Source organism: Protopterus annectens, chromosome 12.part0 (genome assembly GCF_019279795.1).
Source record: "Protopterus annectens isolate FY-2018-M chromosome 12.part0, PAN1.0, whole genome shotgun sequence".
In the NCBI taxonomy this organism is placed as follows: Eukaryota; Metazoa; Chordata; order Ceratodontiformes; family Protopteridae; genus Protopterus; species Protopterus annectens.
This window is the reverse complement of record NC_056746.1, coordinates 757,267,294-757,280,006: the sequence shown is the minus strand read 5'-3', so window position 1 is coordinate 757,280,006 and position 12,713 is coordinate 757,267,294.

The following is a 12,713-nucleotide window of genomic DNA, read 5'->3' as shown; positions in this document are numbered from 1 at the left end:
AGTATGTAACAGCTTTTAAAGCTGTTTCACCAGCTATCACTGTTTTGTGCCAACTGGCACTACATCCAGTTGATCTCCAGAGCAAGACCCAAATCTAACAGTTGGAAGGGAGAGAAGAAAGCAATATTTGGTTACTAAATGACTCAGCCTAACTGGAATGTTTTAATAGAAAACATTCTACTATAAAGTATACTTAACTCAGTCTCATGCTTGCACTGGATCTGAGCTCCTCTGTCATATTAGCAAGCTCTGTTGTTGTTTTGAGGTTCCTATTAGATGACCGACGACACAATCTTTCGAATGCGTCTTGGCTGAACTTGAAAAGACGACAAGGCAAAATGCCAAAGTGGCATATAAGTGAATTCTTTCCCTGGGAAAGAAATCTCTTGGCTGCGTCCGTTACTTTGCCATTTTCATCACTGTAGTGCGATCTCAGAGTTGGTATATTTAAGTAGGGGGTGAAGCCCCCCCCCCACACACTTTATGTTATGTTTTAAGTGTTTTTTTTTCTTTTTTTTGGAAAAGCGATTTTTTTCGAAAAAGAAAAAAAAAATCACTGTTCTAAGCATTCAAGTTTGTAAGCTTTCGCTTACATGGGGTAAATAAATCATCGTTCACTTTTCTAAGCGTTTGATGATTTAATATAGACCCATGATTTGCAGGACATTCTTGAACATTCCCAGCTCCAAAAAACAGGTGTTTGGCTTTTAATGTTCAATATACAATACATATATAATTGAGGATTATGTCTTTATTGAGGTTTGACATATTTCCGAAATTGTAAAAATTGATGACATTATGAAGACATCTTCCACTACTCAGAAATTGTTTGTCAAGGAATCAAACACTGGGAAAACAAAAGACATGAATGATGAACCTTAACTTCCACTTGGTACTATGACTTCTTTTTTTAGAAAACAGAAATATATTTTTACCATGCACACTATAAAGAAATATGCCTACATCATGTATGGATTTTTTTTGTTTAGACTTCCTTTCAGGTAAAATTTTTTACTGTATGAAATAAATGCCGTGTGTGATACAGTTACTCACATTCCCTGGGAAATGGAAATGCTAAAACCAAACCACTAGAAGATTTTACATTTGCGATTTCATCTACAATAAATATTCTTTCTTGTTTTAGTTTTACTAGCTGTTCAGGCAAACACTGTGTTTATCTGTTTGTAAACTTTAATTATGCAGACAGGCAAGTTAAATGATTATTACTGTCTCTACAGTTGAATGTTGTAGTTACCTCATATACTGGCAACTGGGCAGTTACTGTGTATTTAATGGACTGAATTGAGGCAATGGACTTACTGAAGGACTTTAGTTAGAAGGGGCTGTGTCTATATTATTACAGTTAGGGGTGCAAAGCTTTCAGGAGTTGGTGTAGCTACAGAGTGGTTACATAAAGGATATTATGCAAAGTTCAGGATAATCTGCTTGAAGGCAGAGCTCATTGAGTTATTCTTTTTAGTGAATTTACCCAAAGATGAGCAGGGCATGCCGAAGATGTGAAAAGCTGCAAATGACAGAATGGTACACATGATTCAGTACAGGGAATGGTTAGGGGATATACGGAGGAAAGCACAAGGAATCTGGGAAGAAATTTTCATTAGGAAGGATTGGGACACATATGAATTATATATATATATATATATATATATATATATATATATATATATATATATGTATGTTATTATTTGTCCAGTTGACCTGTTTGTTCCTCGGGGAAGTGACAGCACTAGTGCCTACTTCTTTTTCCTAGGGGGCAGGGCAAGTAGCAAGAGTGATATCATCATTCATAATGGGAAAGGAAAGTTTTGATTAAACAATAACAGTTCCCACGTTGTGTGTATCCACAATGTTCTGTAGTGGGGTAAGACTATAATGGGCATAAACAAACAGTGTGCCCCCATGTCCCAGTGGAATTCCAAACAGTGGTTTTGGACTCTTGAACAGGAAGTGCAGCTAATGCTCTACTTCATTCTCCAATGGGTTTCTATCCAGAACACACACCCTGAGTGTACATCAATCCTTCCATCAGACAGTAGTAAGCAGGCTATAAGCCATCACTTCCTCTCTCTCCTATCCATGTTCACCAGCCCCCGAGACACTAGCAAAGCCCAGGTCATCTGTAGCATATTCAGAGCTTTATCTCCCTGTGCCAACAGAGCTGACCATAGGTTAGGACACACTGGATGGATCCCCTTTATTTCCTATAGAATAGGGAGAGGATAAGGAAGGCACAAAAGGTAGCTATGCAGTGCACATCTTACTCAAGTACAGTTCAGCAGAACCATAAGGTAGACAAGATGGACAAAGGTCAAATCCAGCTTGATAGCTCATTTACTGATAGGCTTTCATTGCATAGACTAGAAGATATGTGCATTTCTAGGCACTTTTGTTATGAAATTACTTTGGTTGGTTAATATATTTATTTGATGCACCGCTATAGATTGCACCTGTAGGTATGCTTCTGTTTCCTATGAAACTAAATAAAAAGTATATTTAAAAAGATGCTAGTGGATGGTTAATACTAATGACTAATGCTACAGAGTGAATGCAGAATCCAGCACTGCAGGTGACCACCTGTTTTGTCTGCATTAACATTTAACTTGCTGAACGTCTTGGATTAAAAACGTACTGAAACATAACCATAATTTTAAGTAGACTTATTTTTTCTTATAGTGCTTTTAATTGCATGAAATATAACACATCTTGCTTTTTAGATAAAGGGTAACTAAAATATTCTTCCCTCCAATAAGTTGACCACATCCAAAATTTTCTGTGCAAAGCTTTAAGAAGTCTGTTTCCTGTTGAAATATTAGCAACTACTTGTTTATATGTACATTAAATTAATAATCATGTTTATTGTGTGAATTCTTTTCCTTTTCCCTACTGCACAACTCTCCTAAATCCCTATAAATATTTAAGCAAATATAACCTGCAATATAACAATACTACTCTGGAATTTATATATAATGAGAACCTAGTATAAACTATAATAGCTAAGTCTATGAGAAGAAATGTTACCTCAAAGTATAACTATCTAAAATTGCACCCAGATCATAGAAAAATATATTTACTTAAATATGCACTAGTTTCAAATTGGAGGGAAATTGCAATTACTATTGCAACAGAATACAGCATATAAGGACTTAACACCATCGTTTGAAAGTTAAGAAACATATTGCTGTGACACGAATACCAAAAATGGGCAAAGAGGAAGCCTAATGGCATTGCTAAAAAAAGCCTAACAGTAGGAAAATACAGCTACTTTGATAATGATGACAGCATTCATTATATCTTTATATGGTAGAAGATGGGTAAAGGAATAATAACAGTAATATGAATGCATCGTCCTCCAAAATTAACTAGTGATGAACTAGATGAAGTATTACATTTTGCGCACATGCTTAAGACAGGAAACAGATTTTACTATGTGATTTAAACCTGGCAGAAATGACATGAGATGCAATTAATTGTACATCCAGGAAAGGAAAATTGTTAACATTTTTGTGATTTAACATTGTTAGAGACAAGTAATAAGAATATATTAGATATTGTGTGCTTATGATCACGCTATACAAGAGGATGTGATGCCAATCAATATCAAAGAAGTAGACATGAAACTAATTAAGATTCAAGGTCTGTCTTAGATTATCAGAAGGAAGAAACCTGGTTAACTGAGGCAGACAGGGACAAGAATTTGGAAACAAGAATGTCACAGAAATGTAGCAATTCTCAAAGGAAAGTTTAGAAAACTTTAGAATAATGATGACAAAGCTCAAGGTAATGAAGAAGATAAATATGATTAATGGAATAATGGGCAAAGGGGAAAAGTATAGCTAATGAAAACAAAAGGAAATAAAGTAGAAAAGAAAATCAAGGCCCAGGAGAAACAAAATCAGACAACCTCTGAGGAAGGATTACTGAATAGCATAAAAGGGAATAAGAAAATGTTTTCTAAATATATAAGAAAAACTAATGAAATTCATTATGTATACATACTCAGTGGGAATCAATAAATTCCATGTAGTCTTCGAGTGAAGCCTACATGGGGTTTACATGTGTGCACAGTGATGTGAGCTGAGTAGCAGCGCTCACTGAATATTCATGCCGCACATCACATTTAACTGTAAATAAGCGAGGTTTTTCTGTCGGAAACCGTGTAAGTGAACATGGACAGCACTCTTGTTTAAATTAGAGCACTGACGGTCCAAGGTTTTGCATGGAATGCTACAATGATCACCAGGGCTTCACAGATAGCTCTCAGTTTCTTAGTGCAAGACATCTGGACAAATGCCAACATAATGTGGGGAGACAATGACCCATAAATGGGAACATATTTGACATAGTTGCCCTGCAGAAATGTGCTATAATAACTAAGGGTTTGTGTTTAGATACATGTTCTGAAGGATTTGAAGTCTGAAACTCAAATGCATGTAATTATTGAGTCACATCAGTCCTGAGATCATCCCAGTGATAAGACAGAAAGTCACAAATTTGATAAGGAACACATCTGGACATTCGGTGAAAATCTGGGCAGTTGAGAGGTATGAATGTTAAGTATATGCTCCAAACACAGCACAGGACAGTGTATCTATAGAGCAGAGTACTGTGAAATCCCATTCCTGGCATTCTGTACTGAAGTTGTGTAAATGATCTGTAAGGGTACAGGGACTGCCATGTAAAATAAACACTCAGGGGAAGCGTGTGTATTGAATAAGGACACAGAGATGAATTGTGGGAATGAACATAGGGAAAGAGGATAAGGTGAAGCAACCTAATGTACAGCAGATGATGGGATGTTAATGGAAGATGGTTGTGGCAGTAGCAGCAATCACATATCAATATGGTACAGTAGGGACTGCACAGTGAAAATGTGTATTATGTGACTGTCACAAAAGGTGACATAACAATGGGGAGGATGTGTGTGTGAGATAATCATCTTTACATGAATAATGCAAAGGATGTCCGTCAGGGATATGAAACAGAATTAGGGTAGGGTGCATATTGTGAACCTGTGCAAATTGATTTGCCTGAATATGAGTGTAATCTCTGCAGAGGTCTCCAGCAAGTGGGACACAGGTAAAGGCTCATGGACAACATTAAAAGAACCAACTATAATCATGTACAATATCAGAATACTGCCACCAGTAATCCCATGGCTCTGACATAACATATGCAATTTAGAATGATCAGAAATGATTCTGCACAAACATACTTGTACAACTATTATAATATGTCCACACTCTATGATGGTAATCACACACACTGTCCTGGCACTGTAACATCTGCTGGTGGTGTTAGGAGGGACACTGCTATACTTGTATGCTGTATTATGATCAACACAGGCTAGTTGACTCTTGTGCATGGCCTATATATACAGCATATTCCACACTGTCATGAATGTTATCCATGTTATTAATGTTGTCAGACAGCTATGCATGTACTGTGTGCATCACCAGAACAGGTAGCACACATGCATCTGATGTAACAACTTGATAGGGGTTCCGCATTATCAGACAGGAATGTTTATGCCACAAAAAGAGTACCTAGGTATGGCCAATAAGCTGTGTGACAGCTCACTGTGACAAAGGTGATATACTTCAGTTACACAACAGTGGAAGGTATGTAGGGAGGTACATGAAGAAGGGTGCACTGCACTCAGTTATTGGTGTGATATAGGCTGGGAACTATGGATTTATTATGGCCTCTGATGTGGCTGTTCTTCACATACGTAGTACTTGTGATACATACAAGGGAGTAGTCAGCACTGTGATCACATGCTGATAGATGTTCCACTTACCATCTACTCCAGGACACAGGTCACATACCTATTGGTCTGATTATAGGGTGTGATGTCTACATTATACTTGGGTTCAGTATTTGTTCCCCCCCATTGCTTTTTGTCATTGCAGGTGTTGTTATGGCTGTGGCAACAATCTTTGATGCGTGTTGGTAGACAGCCCTGATGTACGGACCTGATCACTGGACCTGAGGTATAGGTCACTTCACACGTGTCAACATATTTAGATGCCATGTATGTGATACACTGGTCTACCCACTTGATGATATAGGTGTATATAGCCACATCTGACAGTGATGACACATTGGTCTACTTCACAGATGAGTAGTGTCAGGATACATGCATGCATCGGGTGCTGTCACCCCCCCCCCCATCTCGCATGGATCCATGTTGAAAACTCCTTTCTACAACAACATAACCTGTGTGGAGGGTGTGTTGAAGTGTGCATTAAACCTTGTATCTGATGACTCATGTGATAGGTGATCTGCTATGTTGTCACAGCCCATTGATTCTGTGTGATAGGCCTGGATGTAGATAAGACAGTGCATACAGGCCATCCTCAACTGGCAGGAATCATTGAGAAACTTTCCCAGCTGGGGATTAAACGTCACGTCATTAGATGGGAAACCAAATGGTTACTAACAGAACACATACTGTGAAAGTTGGTGAATCAACCTATACCACTACAGTTATTACCAGTGGTGTGCCCCAGGGATGTGTGCTTGGCCCTTTACTGTTCGGAATCTATTTCTCAACAGCTCAGGTTAAATTATATGACCTTTGACTTACTGCATTTGCTGATTCTTGCTTACTGTGTATAATCATTGAGACCACCTATGATGATAACACACTACAGGAGGGGTTAACACACAAATGATTGGTGACAAAGCCACACAGTCTACAAATAAATGCAGAAATGTTTGACCTTATTATGTCCTTCTGAAAAGTGGAATTCCATGGTAATTACACAGCATTGACAACAGTCCTACTATGCTAAAACCCACTGATGCGAGCACTGGGAACACATGTAGATAGCCATCTGAACTTTGATCACCAATTGTCCAGACTGGTATTGAAAGCCTGGGTTGTGTACATCATAAGTCATGCCATCATATTCAGATCTTATGACTGTATGACAGCACTGTACTTGAACCTCATCAGAACAGTAATAGAGTTAATGCAGTATTTTGCATGTAGCTCACCAGACACATGTAACAGCAGCTGGAGAGACCACAGGGGTTTCTCACCAAGAAAACACAGGGCTTAGAAACCATGTCATGATGTATGTGGATAGACTGAAAGCCAGTCCACTGTATTCTGCATCATATAGAATGAGGTGACTTCTGCCTGGTCTCCAGGCAGGAGTCTGACCCTGGCCTGGTGGGAACTCTGCATATCCACAAATCAGATATACCTGATGACATCAGTAGTGTCTGTTGAGGAGTATATAGTAATAACAGTGTACCACATGCTGGTGTAAAAGGCTCTCTGTAATGTCAAGCAACAGCACAACCACACACCCCCAGCTGACTGCAGTGAGAACAGAACTCCTACCTACCTAGGAACACATACTTCAGACCCCTGTATTTAAGGTAAGAGACACAGCTCAAATCTGATGTGGAGTGTCTCAGAAAACACGTTATAGCTGATGACAGCAGTGTATTGAGGAGAATATGGTAATATGAGTGTCCCACATGCTGGTGTAAAAGGCTCTCTGTAATGTCAACCAAAAGTGCAAACACAAGCACTTGACTGCTTTGAGAATAAATCCTCTACCTATCTAAGTATGCAGACTATAGATCACTGTATTTAACTCAAGCACCACAGCTCAAGTCTGACTTGGAGTGTCTCCGACAACACTTTATAGATGATGACATCAGCAGTGTCTGTTAAGGAGAATCTGGTAATAGCAGTGTCCTACATGTTGGTGTAAAAGGATCTCTGTAATGTTAAATGAAAGCACACACACTCAGACACACACACAGACACACACACACACACACACACACACACACACACACACACACACACACACACACACACACACACACACACACACACACACACACACACACACACACACACACTTGACTGTAGTGATAACAGAACCCCTGCTTAAGTACACAGACTACAGAACACAGTACTTTACACAAGTTCCATGACACAAGTCTAACTATTGCAAGACTGCAGGTCAACTTATAGTAGATGAGATCAGCAGGGCATGCTGGAGAGAACATGGGAGGTCTGCATAGGTTCATAGCTTCATATGTTCATAGGAGGTTACTAGCCTAATGGCCTTAGGGAGTTTACAAGCCTAGCCATGTAAAAACATAGGTACCCTTACTGAGCATAGTTAGATGGTCATTGTTAGAGAGATTTTCTTATCAGGACTGACTGGCCCTGTCCATGAGAGACATAGGTGCCAGCACAGTGGTGAACTTACAATCACCCATCCAGCTGTCAAGGCTGAGCTTGAATGGGGTCATTAAGAAGCACTGCTTCACATAAAGTGGGAGCCTATTATACAGGAGTGGCAATCACTGGGAGATATATCTGTCTTCCCAGCATGTTCAGTTTATGTCGCAGGCTAGGTTGAGATCCCTGAAGCAAGTTATTCTTATCCCATTTGATTTGCAGATCTCCAGCATTTCCAGTATGGTAGGGTCATAGATTGCTCTGTAGGCAAGGCATAGGTTACCTCTCAACAGCCTGCATGACAATGAGTACAGTGACAGGTCTTTCAGTCTTTCCATGTTTGTCATGTTTTGGGGGCCCTGGATTCTGTCAGTGACAAACCTCTGTGTTTTCTCCAGTTGCTACAGGTGTCTGGTGAGGTACAGACAGAAAGGATGTGAGGGACTTATTTATGAGGTGCGCAATGTAAAATGTGTGTCTCACCATTATGGACACATAGTGATTTAAGTGTAGATTGCTATCAACATGTGTTCTGAAGCTTTGCAACACCATGTTTGAGCTTAGAGGGGTGCTATGTATGTCATAATTAGCAGGAGTACTTCATTGCCAAAGGGGGAAATGAGACTTTGTTTGCTTAATGTCTGTGTTAGCCCTTTCTGTAATATTTTAAAATAGTTGGGGGACTGTATATGACTGCATCCAGTTGACAGTCATCTGCAAACATGGTAAGCCACAGGCCATCTACCTTTGCATGGTCTTCAGAGAAATAGTTTACAAACAGTTGAGGGACCATCACAGATCCTCATGGTATTCCACTGATAAGTGGTCTAGTGGTGTAGGTGCAGTCCCAAACTTTGACAGTGTGTGTTCTGTCAGTAAGCCAGTTGGCTATTCATCTAGTAATGTATGGGTTAATCCCCAGATGTGAGAGTTTCTCTGTGATACCTGAATGGGGGATAGTATCAAAGGCTTTAGATAAATAAACATAGTGGTATGTCCTATTATCCTTCATCCAGGTCTTTGGGGTCAATATCAAAGAAATCCACAATATTTAATAAGGAAGATCTACCTTTGACAAAACCGAAGTGGGTCAGGTCAAGTGTGCTGAAGGTCACCTATGTCCCTGTGGATAAGGTCCATGCTGATCCCTTCCCTAGCCTTGCAGTTAAGGATTTTTAGACTTATGGGTCAATAGTTCTAGTTCTGCATGTTACCAGATTGATGTGCACTGGATATCACAGGTATGCATTTGTATCTGCTATATTTCTGGACCTCTCTAAAGCATTTGACATGGTATCTCACTCCATACTAATAGATATTCTAACCTCTTTATTCTTTGCCCCTGACACTATTGCTTGGTTTAAAAACTATCAGACTGACAACAAGCTGTCCAGTGGCAAGAGTTTTATCACCTTTACTCCCAGCCACCATTGGTGTACCTCAAGGTTCCATATTGGGACCAATGCTCTTTTCTATCTTCACCAAAAATCTGCATACCTCTACCCTGCAGGCCTCACTCATACAGTATGCAGATGATTCCACCCTAATCTGCTCAGCACCATCTCTTACCACCCTACAGCACCTCACCCAAGAACAGGGGCAGCCCATGCTATTGGACTGCCAGACTGCAGCCCCCCCAGCTGTAAAATAAAGAAAATAAAAGAAAAATAAAAAATAAAATTAAAATTAAAAATTTGCGGACTTTCGCGCATTAGTCCGGACTGCTGCTGAGACAGTCTGGAGCATGTGCAGACTGTTTCAGCAGCAGTCCAGACTGGGAAACATGTAAGAGCAGAGCTCCCAGAAGTCTATGCAGTTTTAACTGCATAGACTGTCACTGGAAACAGATCGGACTCGGACTGCAACGTCGGCAGGCTGGAGTCTCGTCGGGGATCTCGCGTGGTGGATGTGCTCGGATGTAATGCACCAGCTATGGATTTAGGATGTAATGGCCCAGCTATGGATGTAATAGAATGAAGGGATGGGATCTACATCGCGCTATGGAACAGAAGGTAAGAGGGACAGCTATGGAAGTGTGTGTGTGTGTGTGTGTGTGTGTGTGTGTGTGTGTGTGTGTTTGTAAATGCCCCAGTTGCTATATACTGGTGGCTAGAACAAACTCATGGTGGTGTGGTAGGGAATACCTCAGGCTTGAACCCTGTACCTTGTATGTAGGTGTTACAGATCTGAATTCCCTACCCACCACCATTTGTAAAAAAATTGCAGATTTTTACCTCATATTTGATCTGATCTGTTCCTCATAATATCTGTGGTTTCTAAATGTCACAATGCTTGATATTTGATGGTACAGTGGTAGCATTGTTGCCTCACAGCTGCAGGTTCTCAGGTTTGATTCTTGGCTGGGGTGCCTTCTGTGTGGGGTCTGCATCTTCTCCCTGTGTTTGTGTGGCTTTGCTTTTGTGTCCTCCCATGTTACAAAGACATGTCTGCATTATTTCTTCCTGGGCCTCTGCTGAAAATTGTTTTTTTGTTCCAAGTCAGACTGTCCTGATTAACAAATGTTAAATAAAATTGACAGGCATTTGAATTTCAGACTTCAGGTTTCTGAATGTTTAATTCCTTACATATTTGATGGTGCAGTGGTAGCATTGTTGCCTCACAGCTATAGGTTTTCTGGTTTGATTCTTGGCTGGGGCGCCTTCTGTTTGGAGTCTGCATCTCATCTCTGTGTTTGTGTGGATTTGCTCTGGTGTCCTGCCATTTTACAAAGACATGTGTCTGCAGTATTTCTCCCTGGACCTCTGCTGAAAAGTGTTTTTGTTCCATCAAAAGTAAAATTGGCAGGCATTTGAATTTCAGACTTCATATTCTTCAGAAAATACATAGTAACACAACCTTTTATTCTAGCAATTTTCTAAGTTTATAAAATGAATATTTGAAATATGTTCTTATTTTTGGGACTGTATTACCCCATTATTGGCTTTGTCCAGGTTTTTTGTGCTAAGGTTGACAGCTATGGCAAGAACTGAATTCACTGAATATGTTTGAGGGCTGTATTCCTTCATTACTGGGTTTGTCCAGGTGTTTTGTGCTAAGAGGTTGACAGCTATGGTGAGAACTGAATTCATTAAATGATAGCCATTTAAGTTTCAGTCTTCCACTCTTTCACAAAGCAGCTGATTTGGTATAGTGGTATGTTGCTCTGACTGTTTTGCACAGGGACCTTGGCAGTAAAATGTATGATGGTAACAGCATTTTTCTTTCACAAAGCAGGTGATTTGGCATAGTGGTATGTTGCTCTGACTGTTTAGCACAGGGACTTTGGTAGTACAATGTATGGTGGTAACACAGTATTTTTCTTTCACAAAGCAGCTGATTTGGCATAGTGGTATGTTGCTCTGACTGTTTTGCACAGGGACCTTGGCAATAAAATTTATGGTGGTAACACAGCATTTTATTCTAGCAACTTTCCAAGATTATACAAGCAATGTTTAATGTGTCCCTGGTTTTTGGGCTTTTGCCCCCCCCCCCAATAAATTTGTTTTTTCCAGATTTCTTGTGCTGCGAAGCTGAGATGCAGTTGAGTATTAAGTAGCTTTTACAAGGAGCTGAGAGCTGGAGGGGAAGAGAAGTTTAGTGCTGTTTATGCTAAGTCAGCTTGCATTGTTAATAGCACAACAGGTTGTGTACTTGCTTTTGATGCAGAAGGTTGTTGGTTCTACTCCCACAAGGGGTGAATGCTGCCGTACTGAAAAAGTTAAGATACTAACTATGAGCCTGTTATCAGTTTGCTATCTATTTCCTATTGCAATATTACTAGCTTATAATTTTTAATGTAATATAGGCAATTTATTCCTCAGGGGCATCAGACACTTTATTTTTCGTTGAAACCATGCAGCAACCTCTTTATTAGTTACAGATTTATTTAATGTGGAATTATTTAGATGATTTTTTTACTTCTTCAGAGATTGTGCATATTTACTGATAATGGTGGACTGTAGAATTGTGCATATTTACTGATAATGGTGGACTGTAGAATTGTGCACATTTACTGATAATGGTGGACTGTAGAAGTTTGAGTAGACTTTTATGATGGAAATGTTCTAAACTGGGTAGTTTTGTCATTATGGGTGCATGCATTTTGTTTCATTGTTTACTGGAAAGATGTTCTGAACTGGGCAGTTCTGCCACTGGTAAAATGTATTTTCTTTGAATGTGGGTTTCAATGCTGTTTCAATGAATGTGAGTTTCAAGGGCAGAAAAGTTTTAATGTTAAGTTTGTTTAGCAGATGTCTTAGTGTTTGTTCTGTAAAATGCAAAATAAAACTTTCAAATGAAGTCCAAATCATCATAGAAGTAAATCAGTATGCACATTAGTGTTTATGGCAAATGGAGTGAAATAGCCAAGTAATGGATCATTGGAATGGCTGTGGGGGGAGGCTCCATTCGACCATGATTTTGTGAGGGGGAAGGGCAGCAAACTTAAAGACAGCCCCAGCTGAACTATACCTCCCAACTG